The following is a 16111-nucleotide window of genomic DNA, read 5'->3' as shown; positions in this document are numbered from 1 at the left end:
GTAGAGTCGAACTTAATGATATGGATGGAGTCAAGCTTTTGGGACCTTCATTTGCTGATGTGGCAAGACTTAAAATGAGAAGAAACAGCTGCAAACATTCATTAAATAATCAGAACATGGAATGTATAATGTATGAATCTAGGAAAATTGGAAATTGTCAAAAATGAAATGGAACACATAAAGATCGATATCCTAGGCATTAGTGAGCTGAAATGGACTGGTATTGGTCATTTTGAATTGGACATTCATACAGTCTACCATGCTGGGAATGACAACTTGAAGAGGAATGGCGTTGCACTCATCGTCAAAAAGGACACCTCATGATCTATCCTGAAGTACAATGCTGTCAGTGATAGGATATTATCCATACACCTATAAGGAAGACTAGTTAATATGACTATTATTCAAATTTATGCACCAACCACTAAGGCCAAAGATGAAGAAATTGAAGATTTTTACCAATTTTTGTAGTCTGAAATTTATCAAACATGCCATCAGGATGCATTGATAATTACTGGTGATTGGAATGCAAAAGTTGGAAACAAAGAAGAAGGATTGGTAGTTGTGAAACATGGCCTTGGTGAGAGAAATGATGCCGGAGATTTCATGAAGGAATTTCACAAGACCAACGACTTCTTCATTGCAAATACCTTTTTTCACCAACGTAAACGGTGACTATACCCATGGACCTTGCCAGATGGAATACACAGGAATAAAACTGACTATATCTGTGGAAAGCTCAATATCATCAGTCAGAAAAAGGCCAGGGCCAACTGTGGAACAAACCATCAATTGCTCATGTGCGTGTTCAAGTTGAAGCTGAAGAAAATCACAACAAGTCTATGAGAGCCAAAATACGACCTTGAGTATATCCCACCTGAATTTAGAGACCATTTCAAGAATAGGTGTGACACATTGAACACTAATGACCAAAGAGCAGATGAGTTGTGGAATGACATCAAGGACATCATACGTGAAGAAAGCAAGAGGTTATTTAAAAAAAAAGGAAAGAAAGAAAATACCAAAATAGATGTCATAAGAGACTCTGAAACTTGCTGTTGAATGTCGAGTAACTAGAACGAAAGGAAGAAATGATGAAGTAAAAGAGCTGAACAGAAGATTTCAAAGAGCAGCTCAGGAAGACAAAGTAAAGTATTATAATGACACATGCAAAGACCTGGAGATATAAAACCAATGGGGCAGAACACGTTTGGCATTTCTCAAGCTGAAAGAACTGAAGAAAAATTCAAGGCTTGAGTTGTAATACTGAAGGATTTTAGGGGAAAATATTAAACAATGCAGGAAGCATTAAAAGAAGATGGAAAGAATACACACAGTCACAATATCGACAAGAATTGGTCGATGTTCAGCCATTTCAGGAGGTAGCATATGATCAGGAACCGATGGTACTGAGGGAAGAGATTCAAACTGTACCGAAGGCATTGGTGAAAAATAAGTCTCCAGGAACTGACGAAATACCAATTGAGATGTTTCAGCAAATGGGTATAGTGTTGGAAGTGCTCACTCATCTATGCCAAGAAATTTGGAAGACAGCTACCTGGCCAACCGACTGGAAGAGATCCATATTTATGCCCATTCTGAAGAAAGATGATCCAACCAAATGTGAATATTATTGAACACCATCATTAATATCACACACAAGCAAAATTTTGCTGAAGATCATGCAAAAGCAGCTGCAGCAGTATTTCAACGGGGAACTGCCAGAAATACAAGTTGGATTCAGAAGAGAATGTGGAACCAGGGATACCATTGCTAATGTTAGATGGGTCCCTGCTGAAAGCAGAGAATAACAGAAAGATGTTTACCTGTGTTTTATGGACTATGCAAAGGCATGATCATAACAAATTAGGGATAACATTGCAAAGAATGGGAATTCCAGAACAGCTAATTGTGCTCATGAGGAACCTTTACATAGATTAAGAGGCAGTCGTTTGAACAGAACAAGGGGATACTGTGTGGTTTAAAGTCAGTAAAGGTGTGTGTTAGGGTTGTGTCCTTTCACCATACCTATTCAATCTGTATGCTGAGCAAATAATCTGAGAAGCTGGACTATATGAAGAATGGGGCATCAGGATTGGAGGAAGACTCGTTAACAACCTGAGCTATGTAGATGACAAAACCTTACTTGCTGAAAGTGAAGAGGACTTGAAAAGCTTGCTGATGGAGATCAAAGACTACAGCCTTCAGTATGGATTACATCTCAAACACAAAGAAAACGAAAATCCTCACAACTGGACCAAGAAGCCACATCATGATGTGGAGAAAATGGAGAAAAGATTGAAGTTGTCAAGGATTTCATTTTACTTGGATCAATAATCAACATCCATGGAAGCAGCAGTCAAGAAATCAAACAACACATTGCATTGGACAAATTTGCTTTTTGTTGAAAAGCAAAAATGTCACTTCAAGGACTAAGGCGGGCCTGACCCAAGCCATGGTGTTTTCAATTGCCTCATATGCATGTGAAAGCTGGACAATGAATAAGGAAGACCAGAGAAGAAATGACGCCTTTGAATTGCGGTGTTGGCAAAGAATGTTGAATATACCATAGACTGCCAAAAGAACCAACAAATCTGTCTTGGAAGAAATACAGACAAAATACTCCTTAGAAGCAAAGATGGCGAGATTACGTCTCACATATTTTGGACATGTTATTGGGAGAGATCAGTCCCTGGAGGACCTCATGCTTGGTAGAGGGTCAGTGAAAAACAGGAAGACCCTCAACAAGACAGATCGACACAGTGGCTGCAACAATGGCCTCAAGCATAACAAAAATTCTGAGGATGGCACAGGACAGGGTAGTTTCGTTCTGTTGTACATAGGGTTGCTATGAGTCGGAACCGACTCAACAGCATCTAACAACAACAACAAGCATAATGCCTGGTGTGTAGTATGGAGCAGTGGTTAAGAGCTCAGGCTGCTAACCAAAAGGATGGCAGTTCGAATCCACCAGCTACTACTTGGGAACACTATGGGGCAGTTCTACTCTGTCCTAAAGGGTCACTATGAGTCGAAATCAACTCAATAGCAATGGGTTTGGTTTTTGGGTTTTAATGCAGGAACTCAATAAATATTTGTGCAATATCTAAATAAAGAATGGCTGGCTGTCCATAACGAATTATTTGTTCCTGGCTCTAGGGGGCAGCCTTCCCCAACCTTGCACTTTGAGCCCCAGCTTTGTACTTGGGCTAAAATCTCCTTTGAATGTGGGTGGTGAGTTCCGCAAGATTCTTCCCTAGACCTTAGGTGATCCCCTCACCCACAACCAATGCTTGTGGAGTCCAAGGCTGAGGAGCCTTGTTATGGCGGGCCCAGGCTATGACTGGCACAGATGTGGATTCCTCTTATCCCCCCCTCCCCACCCCCACCCCTGTAACTTCATCTTCCTCCTAAGGTCAGGTTTATAGACCACAGAACAGAAAAGACTGTTCTAGAGAGAAAGGCAGGTGGCTTACTGAGGGAGGAGCTGGCCCCATCACAAGCATCTCAGCTTCCCAGGCTGTAGGAAGGAATCTAGAGTTGAAGGCTCTGATCCAGGGGTGCTGTTCCCAGGGCTGTGACAGCACCTCTTCACTTCTTAGGCCTAGAGTGAATGAGCTCAGAGTCTGGCTTCTCACCGAGACCCCACTTCCTCTGCCTGCCCACTGACAGCCTTGAGGTCCATGCAGTGGGCAGGATGCAGAGTGAGAAGATGCTGAGCGGAAGCAACAGTCTTTGAGCTGAAGAGCTAACTGAGCATCAGAAGCAGGGCCAGAGGTGTTGACAGCGAGGTACTGCCTTGGCCGCAGCTGCAGTGAGAGCAGCAGGCAGGAGCCTGGGCCCAGGACTGCATACCTCTCCTGGTGTTCTCCAGCTACCTCCATCTCCTGACCTGAACCGCCAACCACAGATATCTATTCTGGCTCTCTTTTGCTTTCACTCAGAGGCCGTTGTTGGTTGGGGAAGGAGAGAGAGAGACTACAGTTAACCCTCAATATGGTCTTGAGCCTGAGGGCAAATGGGGCTGACTCGCTTGGGTGGATCGTTGAAAGCTATTAAGAGGATGGAGAAAGCCAGATTCTGATCCTGTGGAAAGTGAAAGAATAAGCCTTAGGGTCAGGACAGGAGGGCATTAACTCTACCCAAAGGACAAAGCTCTCACCTGGATTAATAAATATTTGTCCTTTTGATTTGAATGTGGGGGTTGGATTTTTTTGAATGAGGCATCTGCTGAGAAGGTCACCATTCCAAAACCAAGCCCATTGCGGTTGAGTCAATTTTGACTCATAGCGACCCCATAGGACAGAGTAGAACTGCCTTATAGGGTTTCCAAGATAGCAAATAGTTATGGAAGCAGATTACCACATCTTTCTCCCATGGAGCGGCTGGTGGGCTCGAACCTCCAACCTTTTGGTTAGCAGCTGAGTACTGAACCACTTCACCACCAGGGTTCTTGAGAAAGTCATCAGGGGGGCTTAATCAATACATGTGGATCCCACTCTAGTACAGCTGCAAAGCTACTCGGTGGTGTAAAGGGACTAGAAATAAGGCTATCCCCTGTGCTTAGTGCAAAGCATGGACCCAAGGATAGCACTCTGGAGAGGTTTGAGTGGCCCCATTTGATGGTACTTCCTGGAGGAGGAAGGAGGGGGACTAGTGATGAACAGGAGCAGTGTTGGGAAAGCAGATTGGTCAGGAACTAGGTGGAAAGACAGATCTGGGGGAGCTGTGAGGGAGGCAAGAAGGACCTGTGGCAAAAAAAAAAAAAAAAAAATTACCTATGTAGGTCAAGAAATCTCTCCTGAGTGCTTCGATGTACAAGGCCTGGCTGCAAAGCACGCGTAGGCAGTTCCTGCCCTCTCGGACCGTACATTCTCCTGGGGCAGCGACCCACTAGATAGTCATGTAATTATTTAATTTCAGTCGTGGTGAGTTCCATGTTTGTATCAGGGATAAGAGGCCCTGCAGGGGGAACCCACACATAGCTGAGCCCTGTGTGGGGAGAACGACAGGTTAGGGGATGGCATCAGGTGAGAAGTTGCCACGATGTCTGGCTCCTGTCCAGCCCCAAGGCTCCAGCGGGCACCCTCAGCTAAGGCCCTGAGGAGCCTGGGGCCTGGGGAGAAGTGAAGCAGTCAGGGAAGATTAAATCAGGATTCAGGTTACCTCAAGGCCTTCGAGGTCTCTGGGTGGTACAGTTAAGTGCTCAGCTCCTAAGTGAAAGGTTAGTAGTTCAAACCCACCCAGAGGCTCCTCAAAAGAAAGGCCTGGCGACCTGTTTTGAAAGGTCACCGCCATGCCATGAGTTGGAATCGACTAGATTGCAACTGGTTTGGTTTTTTGGTTTTCAAGGCCTTTAGGGAACAAGAAGGGAAGTACTAGGTGGCGCTCTATGACAGCAGCTGCAGTGTGTTTAGTTGGTGAACTCTGACCCGATGGCACTCTATTTCTTCTGGAAGTAAGGCACCTCAAGCAGGGGGCCAAGGCTGAAGAGCAGGAAGTATTTCCTGCAGGCCCTGGGTGGGGAAGTCTGAGCAGCTGGTGGCTGCCTCTCTGTCTGGGGGCAAAGAATGATACGAGGGGAGGGAGCTGCCTGTGTGTCTCTGTCTGAATTTCAGACTTCCCTCTCTTTCTCTTTTCCCTCTCTGGATCCCCAGCTTTGCAGCCTCCCTGGTCTTTTACTACATCCTCTCTGGAGGGAGGAAATGGGCAGTGAGTCTGGGCCAGGAAGTCCTTGGACTGTTTGACTTCCTCTCTGGCCTCAGCACTTCCTGAGTGGGGTTGGGAGGCAGGGTTGGGGTATGCTCTGGTTCTGGAAAGGGGCCACTCTCCCAGGCCTGCTTGTCTGATTACCTATGCCCTTGCCCCTCATCAGCCAGTTCTCTGGGTCCAACCTGAGTGACCAGGCCTGTGAGACAGAACTGGGCAGCTCACTGAACAAGTGCCAGGGCCCTACTCAGACCTGTCCCTCCGGCTCCTGCCGTGCCCCTGCCAAGTCTCTGAGACCAGAGTGCCAAGTGGGGACAGAGTTTGAGACCTCAAAAGAGGCCTTGGGCCTGGATGGGAGGGAAGATGGTAGTGCTTAAGACATGGGTTTGGGGAAGGCTGAGAATGTCAGAAAGAGGAGAGTGGGGAAGAGGTAGTGTGGGTGGTCAGCCCCAGGGAGAGCCTGGGGAGGAGTGTAGGTCAGGGTGAAGGCAAGTACAGATTGCAAGTCCAGAGGTACAGGAGTGAGGGGAAAAGAGGAGATGCTCTGAGCCTGAGGAAGCATGGCCACAGCTAGAATGCACACTCAACATCAGATGCAATGGCTCTGGGTATTTAGAACACACTCACACACATACACCTCAGGAAGCAGAAGCTAGGGAAGAGAAAGCAGCTACTAATTGATGAACCTTCGTATAATGCCAAATTTGCCTGGTTGGCAGGCCTCTTCCCTCCCTTTAGCACAGCTCCAAACCTGCCCTGTCTTCTCTCCTGCTCTCCTGGCCTCCCCTCACCCTGTGGCCACCACCATCAGCACCATAGTAATTGTTTCCTTGTCCCTGTCACACATGGGTAGCTTGAGCACCAGCCAGAAGAATGTCTCCAGGAAAGTTCAGGGTCTCTGGTCTTGCCTCAGCGAGCTCCCTGCTGGTCCCCAGCCAATCCTCTCCAACTCTCATGAACCTCTCCCGCCACCCTGGCTGTCCCACTGCTCTCCCACCACCCTGGCTGTCCCACTGCCCCCACCTAGAGAAGGCAGGAGCCCACCTCTCCTCTGCCTCCCCACTCCACCACTGTTGTAAGCAGCTCATGGGTGACTGGCTGTGACCTGCTAGTCCTAGGAGTATCTGGCTCAGTGCCCATCAGTGATCTAGCTCCCTGCATCTGCCCCCCGCCTCAGGAATGAGTAGGGGAGGAGATGGGAGAACTGAACCGGAACCACACTTGGGAAAAGGACCCTGGCCAGAAGTCAGAGAACCCTAAACCATACAGAACCAGGAGACAGAAACCAGATGAGGATACCTGGGTTCTCCTTTTAATTTCTCCCAATAGTTGATCAACCATGGCCAACAATGGCCAAGTTAGAGTTGCAGGGATGCTGGCAGAGGGCTGGCAGCAGGCACAGCCTTTACATCCTGTTATGGATTGAATCGTGTCCCCCAAGGAATGTGTTTTAAATCCTAACCCTTATATCTGTAGTTAGGATCCCACTTGGGAATGGGCTTTCTTTGTTATGTTAATGACACTAGGATACTGTAGGGTGTGTCTTAAGTCAATCTCTTCTAAGCTATAAAAGAGATAAAACAATCCAGTGAGAGAAGCAGAGATGGAGGAAGAGAGATGCTAAGCCACATGAAGATCACCCAGGAGCAGAAGCTCAAAGAAACAAAGGCTTTTCCCCAGAGCCAACAGAGAGAGAAAGCTTTTCCTTAGAGCCACACTCTCAATTCGGACTTCTAGCCTTCTAAACTGTGAGAAAATAAATTTCTGTTTGTTAAAGCCACCCATTTGTGGCATTTCTGTTATAGCAGCACTAGGTAACTAAGACATATCCCCTACTGCTTCATTTTAGAGTTGGCCTCCAAACTGGCTTTTTTCTGCGGTCCCACTAGAAGCCTGGCGGTTGAAATTTCCCCCAATCTCCCACTCTTCATCCCACCAACCAATCTCAAATGACAGCAAGGAGATGGAATGAAGTGTCCTATAAATGAACTGGAAAACCAGCATCCTTCTATCCCACCCTGAGTATAGGCTCACTCACAGCAAGGACAGCTGATTTCCCAGTTTCCGCTCATTTCATTTCCACCCATAATCATTAAGCACCCAAGAGACTGTGCTGGGTAGGGAAACCCTATCAGATTAGTGTGTTAGAGAGATAAAAAGATAACTGCATTCAGCAATGTGGTCCTTAGCTTTGCGACAGTATCTGCTCAGTTTTTGATCTTCAGTTTTGCTGTAGATTGAATCATGTCCCCCAAAATATGTGTTGTAAATCCTGACCTCTATGCCTGTGGTTATAATCTCATTTAGGATTGTCTTTTTTTTGTTATGTTAATGAGACAGGATTAGTGTAGGGCCTGTCCTGAGTCAATCTTTTGAGATATAAAAGAGATTAAACAAACAAGTGAGATGGGGGAAGAGACATGCCAAGCCACATGAAAACTGCCCAGGAGCAGAAGCTAAAAGAGACAAGGGCCTTCCCCCAGAGAAAACAGACAGAGAAAGCCTTCCTCTAGAGCTGCACCCTGAATTCGGACTTCTACTCTCCCAAACTGTGAGAAAATAAATTTCTGTTTGTTAAAGCCACCCATTTATGGTATTTCTGTTATAGCAGCCTTAGATTACTGAGACAAGTTTATACCAGCGTTCCTGGTACCTACAATAAACATTGTTGAATGAAATAAAGATTCTTTTGGCATTGCATAGATAGAACCAAGGGAGGAAAGGCTGAGAGTAGTGCTGAGGGAGGCAGTACAAAATAGTGGTTAATAGTGTGGGCTCTGGAGTCAGATGGCTGGATTCTGGCTCTACCTCTTACTAGCTGTATGACCTTGGGCAGGTTACTTAACCTCTCTGTGCCTCGGTTTCCTCACTGGCAAACAGGAATTGCAAATGTGAGGATTAACAGATGATGTCTATAAAGCGACAAGCACAGTACCCTGCACATAGTAAGTGCTGGAAGAGACCATCAATGGGCTGGAGCAGTTGCAGTGGGGATGGGGAATAACGGATGGGTACAAGAGATACCTCATGGATCAAATCAACCCGACTTGGTGCCTGATTGGATGTGGGAGGAGGAGCCAAGGCAGTGGCAGGTATCTGGGAGCAGCGAGCTGAGAGAGGTAAGGCAGGTGGAGAAGCAGGCTGGAGTTGTTGCTGTTGTTAGGTGCTGGAGAGTCCATTCCATTTCATAATGACCCTATGTACATCAGAAGGAAACACTACCCGGTGTTTCATTGCTGCAGCCACTGTGCCAATTCATTTCATTGAAGGTCTTCCTCTCTTTCGCTGACCCTCTACTTTACCAAGCAGATGTTCTTCTCTAGGGACTGTTCCCTCCTGATAACATGTCCAAATTATATGAGACGAAGTCTAGCCATCCTCACTTCTAAGGAGCATTCTGGCTGTATTTCTTCCAAGAAAGACTTGTTCATTTTTCTGGTAGTCCATGTAGCTGGAGTAGGAAGAAAGTTTTCGACATATTGAGTATGACGCATCTATGGAGGTTCAGGAAACTGTGGCTCAGCAATTGTTGGTGTTAGGTGCCATGAAGTCAGCCCCAACTCATGGCAACCCCATGCACGATGGAACAAAATGCTGCCCGGTCCTATGCCATACCCATGATCAGTTGTAGATTAAACCCTCGTGATCCATAGAGTTTTAACTGGCTGATTTTCGGAAGTAGATCGCCAGGCCTTTTTTCCTAGTCCACTTTAATCTGGAAGCTCCACTGAAACCTGCTCAGCATCATAGCAACATAGAAGCTTCCACTGACAGACAGGTGGTGGCTGCACATGAGGGGCACTGGCTGGGAATCGAACCCAGGTCTCCTGCATGGAAGGTGAGAATTCTATCACTGAACCATAAGTGCCTTTAACAAGTACAACCCATAAAAAAAAAAAAAAAAAAAAACCCGTTACCATTGAGTTGACTCATAGCAACCTTATAGAACAGCGTAGAACTGACCCATAGGGTTTCCAAGGAGCAGCTGGTGGATTTGAGCTGCCGATCTTTTGGTTAACAGCCAAGCTCTTAACCACTACATTACCAGGGCTTCTTAACATGTATAGAACTCAGAAAAGAGGATGGAGTGGGAGAAATATAGCCAGGAGTCAAAGCCAGGCTCCAAGAGGCCCTCCTCACCCATTCCACTCTCTCTGAGCGTTCCATGAGCGCCTCTGCAGCCCCCTTTGTCCCCTGTGTGAGGGGAACACCCCGACAAAGAGCTCACTGAATGGGTAGACTGTGTGTAGGGGGCTCTGCTGTTCAGCTTCCATCATCTGCCTGCTCTCTCCCTGCCCTCGAGGCCTGAGCTCCCAGTAGTGGGAGAAATGACTCCAGATGTGGGCTTTACCCTCTTCGTAGGAGCTACTAATATATTTGAGAGGCAGGATTCAGTGTACTAAAACACACAGACTAGAGCAAACAGCTTAGATTAAATCACTCACTGTTCTACCACCTTGTAGTTGAGGGATCTTGGGCAAGTCGCTTAACCTCTTCATGTCTTAGCTTCCTTTTCTGAAAAATAATACCTGTCTCATAAGGTTGTGATGTTAAATCAGTTAATGTATATAAAGTATCAACAACACAGCCTGGCCCAAGTTAACTATTATTACTATTATTATTAATCACTCCTAAACCCAGGCCAATCACTCCTAATACACCAGCCAAATATCTAATGAGATTCAGGGGAGGGTGGAGGCTGCACTAGGACATGACTGTCCCCAAGACAATTCACCACGTGGCTTGGGATGTTTTTCTCATATACACTCACCGGCCCCTGCCCTCTCCAGGCCTCCGCTTCACACCAAAAAATATCTACTGAGTAGTAATTCCACTGGCCAGTCCCAACCTAGGAATCCTGAGGAGGAAAATATCTGCCCCATCATCTGCCTTGGCAGGAGACTGGTGGCCTTGCCTGCCAGCAAGAGAAACTAGACAAGTGGAAGGTCCAATCCTATGGGATTCCCTGGCTATCCAAGAACAGGTAATCACCCCAGCCCATCTTCTCAGGCTGCTAGGAGAGGGGGAAAGAGAAAAGGACATGAAAAAAGAAAGGTGAGGGAAGAGTGGTGTTCAGGGGGAGCACTATGGGGAAGAGTGGGTTTGGAACACATTATTTTTACCAATTTGAATCACTTTCTCTGGATTCTTGCACATACCCACCCTGCACACATACATATACACCCAGTTGCCTTTCTTTAGTTTCCTCTCTTAGGCAGTGCAGATTAGAAGAATAGATACAATGGATATACAAGGAAGTACGTTGTTGTTAGGTGCTGCCAAGTCAGTTCTGACTCATAGCAACCCTGCGCACAACAGGACGAAACACTACCCAGTCCTGTGTCAGCCTCACTATCATTGTTATGCTTGAGCCCATTGTTGCAGGCACTGCATCGATCTGTCTCATTGAGAGTCTTCCTCTTTTTCATTGACCCTCTACTTTATCAAGCATGATGTCCTCCTCCAGGGACTAATCCCTCCTGATAACCTGTCCAAAGCAGGTGAAAAGTAATCTTGCCATTCTTGCTTCTAAGGAGCATTCTGGCTGTGCTTCTTCCAAGACAGATCTGCTCGTTATTTTAGCAGTACATGGTATATTCAACATTCTTCACCAACGCCATAATTCAAAGGCATCAATTCTTCTTCAGTCTTCCTTATTCTCTATCCAGCTTTTGCATGCATATGAGGTGGCTGAAAACACCATGGCTTAGGTCAGGCACACCTTAGTCCTTGAAGTGAGATCTTTGCTTTTCAACACGTTAAAGAGGTCTTTTGCAGCAGATTTGCCCAACGCAATGCATCTTTTGATTTCTTGACTACTGCTTCCCTGGGTGTTGATTGTGGATTCAAGTAAAACGAAATCCTTGACAACTTCAATCTTTTCTCCGTTTATCACGATGTTGCTTATTGGTCTAGCTGCGAGGATTTTTGTTTTCTTTATGTCGAGGTGTAATCCTTACTTAAGGATATAGTCTCTGATCTTCGTTAGTAAGAGCTTCAAGTCCTCTTCACTTTCAACAAGCAAGGTTGTGCAATCTGCATAACATAGGTTGTTAATGAGTCTTCCCCCAATCCTGATTCCGTGATCTTTTTCTTTTGGTCTAGCTTCTCTGAATATTTGCTCAGCACACAGATTGAATAAGTATGGTGAAAGGATACAACCCTGACACCTTTCCTGACTTTAAACCGTGCGGTATCCCCTTGTTCTGTTCAAACGACTGCCTCTTGATGTATGTACAGGTTCCTCATGAGCACAATGAAGTGCTCTGGAACTCTCATTCTTCACAATGTTATCCATAATTGATTATGATACATACAGTCGAACGCCTGTGCACAGTCAATAAAACACAGGTAAGCATTTTTCTGGTATTCTCTGCTTTCAGCCAGGATCTACCTGACATCAGCTATGATATCCCTCCTTCCATGTCCTCTTCTGAATTCAACTTGAATTTCTGGCAGTTCCCCAGTGATGTACTGCTGCAGCTGCTTTTGAATGATCTTCAGCAAAATTTTACTAAAGTATGATATTGTTCGATAATTTCCTCATTCATTTGGATCACTTTTCTTTGGAATAGGCATAAATACAGATTTCTTCCAGTCAGTTGACCAGAAGTTGTCTTCCAGGTTTCTTGGCATAGTCAAGTGAGCACTCCCAGTGCTGCATCCTATTGGTATTCCGTCAATTCCAGGAGCCTTGTTTTTCACCAATGTCTTCAGTGCAGCTTGGACCTCTTCCTTCAGTCAGTACCATTGGTTCTTGATCATATACTACCTCCTGAAATGGTTGACATCAACCAATTATTTTGGTACAGTGACTCTGTGTATTCCTTCCATCTTCTTTTGATGCTTCCTGCATTGTTTAGTATTTTGCTCATAGAATCCTTCACTATTGTAACTAGAGGTTTGAATTTTTTCTTCAGTTCTTTCAGCTTGAGAAATGCCAAGTGTGCTCTTCCCTTGTGGTTTTCTAACTCCAGGTCTATGCATATGTCATTATAATACTTTGTCTTTTTGAGTTGTCCTTTGAAATCTTCTGCTCAGCTCTTTTACTTCATCATTTTTTCCATTCGCTTTAGCTACTTCACATTCAAGAGCAAGTTTCAGAATCTCTTCTGACATCTATTTTGGTCTTTCCTTTTTTTTTTTTTTTAATAACCTCTTGCTTTCTTCACGTATGATGTCCTTGATGTCATTCCATAACTCATCTGGTCTTTGGTCATTAGTGTTCAATGCATCAAATCTACTCTTGAGGAGATCTTTAAATTCAGGTGAGATGTACTCGAGGTTGTAATTTGGCTGTTGTGAACTTGTTCTAATTTTCTTCAGCTTCAGCTTGAACTTGCATATGAGCAAATGATGGTCTGTTCTGCAGTTGGCCCTGGCCTTGTTCTGACTGATAATATTGAGCTTTCCATTGTCTCTTTCCACAGATATAGTCAATTTGATTCCTGTGTATTACATCCAGAGAGATCCACATGTACAGTCACCATTTGTGTTGTTGAAAAAAGATATTTTCAATGTTGGTCTTGCAAAATTCTATCATGCAATCTTTGGCATCATTTCTATCACAAAGGCCATAGTTTCCAACTACTGATCCTCCTTCTTTGTTTCTTTCTAATCACCAATAATTATCAATGCATCCTGATTGTATGTTCGATCAGTTTCAGACTATGAAAGTTGGTAAAAATCTTCAGTTGCTTCATCTTTGGCCTTAGTAGTTGGTACTTAAATTTCAATTGTAGTCACGTTAACTGGTGTTCCTTGCAAGCGTATGGATATTATCCTATCACTAACAGCATTGTACTTTAGGATAGATCTTGAAATGTTCTTTTTGACGATGAATGCAACGCCATTCCTCTTCAAGTTGTCATTCCTGACATAGTAGCCCATATGATTGTCCTATTCAAAATGGCCAGTATCAGCCATTTCAGCTCACTAATGCCTAGGATACTGATCTTTATGCATTCCAGTTCATTTCTGATGATTTCCAATTTTCCTGGATTCACACTTAGTACATTCCATGCTGTGATTATTAATTGATGTTCGCAGCTTTTTCTTCTCATTTTGAGTCCTGCCACATCAGGAAATGAAGGTTCTGAAAGCTTGACTCCCTTGACATCATTAAGGTCAACTCTACTTTGAGGATGCAGCTCTTCCCCAGTCATATTATGAGTGCTTTCCAACCTGAGGAGCTCATCTTCTGGCACTATATCAGACAATGTTCCACTGCTATTTGTAAGTTTTCTGCTGGCTAATTTTTTTTCAGAGGTAACTGCCTGGTGGTTAAAAGGAGCGAGATAATCTGAGTTCAAGTCCCAGCTCCACTGCTCTACCACTGACTATGCTCTGTGAGGTTGGTAAGTCACTTAATACCCTGCTCTTTGGTTTCCCCATCTGTAAAGTAGGGGTGACAATAGTACCTACACCATGTTGTTATTGTTAGCTGTCATTGAGTTGGCCCTGATTCTTGGCAACCCCATAGGGTTATGAGCCATAGGGTTTTGATTTTTCATAGGGCGGATTTTTTGGAAGTAAATCACCAGACCCCTTTCTTCTTAATCTGGCTTAGTCTGGAAGCTCAGCTAAGACCTGTTCTTCATCATAGCAACATACAAGCCTCCCCTGACAGAAGGGTAGAGGGTGCGCTTGAGCTTGAGGTACACCGGCCAGGAATTGGGGATCAAACCTGAGTCTCATGCATGGGTGGCAGGAATTCTACAATTGAACCACCACTGCCCTACCTACTCCATTGTTGTATGCTGTCAAGTTTATGCCAACTCAGAGTGACCTATATGACAGAGTAGAACTGTCCCCATGGGTTTCCTAGGCTATAGGAGCATATCTCCAGGTCCTTCTCCAGCCAAGTAGCTAATGGGTTTGAACTGCCAACCTTTCAGTTAGGAGCTGAGCGCTTAACCATTGTACCACCAGGGCTCCTACCTGCACCACTGTTGTTGTTAGGTGCCATTTCGTCAGTTTTGACTTGTAGCAACCCTATGTACAACAGAACAAAATACTGCCTGGGCCTGCACCATCCTCACAATCATTGGTATGTTTGAGCTCATTGATGCAGCCACTGTGTCAATTCAGCTCATTGAAGGCCTTCTTTTCCCTTGGTAGGGATTAATACATGTACGGCACTTGGAGGAGTGCTTGGCACATGGGTAACTACTGTGGCTCTCCTGAGAAGTCTACAGGTAAGCAGATGTCCTGATTCACACCTTGAATCCTTTTCCACCTGCCGGAAGTAAGGGTAGAATGAATAGGAAATGGGGGACCCCTTTTCGACCCCATAGCCAGTCTCTGAAAACTTCCCTGGAAGAATTTCTAGGTCAGGTCACTGGCCTCGCGGCAACCCACAACTTCAACACATTCCTCCACCGCTTAATCCCCACTGCCCCTCAACTTTCCTCCCCGTGTGTTCCATGACCCCCAGCTTGTCAACCTTTCCCACTAGCATCAGCCGTTCTTACTTCTTCCAAATTCTCAGAACTTGGGAGGGTAGGTTTGGGCCCCGGGCTAGACTCATTCTCAGGCTCCTCCCTTTCCCTGAGGGGCCATTTAAAAATCCACCAGTGGTTCTCAAAGTGTGGACAGAGGGAATGACTGGGGAGTGTTTGCCCCCAAACTGATTTTCCACTTTATTCCAATCACCTGAATCTGAATTTGGGGTGGTCGTGGCAGAACTTGCATTTTAATAAGGTCCTGTTTTTGTACAAGTCAAAATTGGGATTTTAATCACAATTAAATCCTTCTCCCCAGTCCAAGAAAATAATCATCGGTGGAGGATGGGGGCCAGGTGTCCAATAGCAGAGGGACAGGCTTGTTAGAAACGTATCTTCCCAGTTCTGGCAGGCTCAAGGGCCTAAGGGAAAGGAAAAAAGAAGGGGCAAAAAGGGAGTGAGTTCTAGAAAGCCAGGTCGGGGCATGCACCTTCTTCCAAACCTGCATTATCCTCCTGAGCAATTACAGGACGCCACGGCAGTGGCAACACAGGGCCACTGTCTCTCTGCCCGCTTGGGAGCAAAAGTGTAGCCAACAGGGCTGCGCTGGGCCACCTGCCCAGGGGTGGAAAGTGAGGCCCAGGGAGGTGAGGGTCCTTTGTACAGAGCCTGCTTAGGACACTGGAATCCCAGGGCTCTGTCTCAACCCGCCCAGCCACCAGGGAGCTCGTGGTTGGGGGACATGATCCTCTAACTGTCCTTCCTTCTCTTCTCGAAGCCCAGTCACAACTCCAGCCTCCTCCCAGGGCTCAGCTTCGGCCCCCACCCTCCCTGGTGCAGGCCCTTCCTCTCCAGCCTCAGTTTCCCCGCTCGCGCCGGGTGTGGGGATCAGGCTGTGTGTCTGGGAGCTCCATGGTGGGAGGATCGGGAGTGGGATTCCCCACGGGAAAGTCGCCCAG

This window comes from Elephas maximus, chromosome 4 (genome assembly GCF_024166365.1).
Source record: "Elephas maximus indicus isolate mEleMax1 chromosome 4, mEleMax1 primary haplotype, whole genome shotgun sequence".
Classification (NCBI taxonomy): Eukaryota; Metazoa; Chordata; class Mammalia; order Proboscidea; family Elephantidae; genus Elephas; species Elephas maximus.
Note: the sequence above shows the minus strand (reverse complement) of the source record.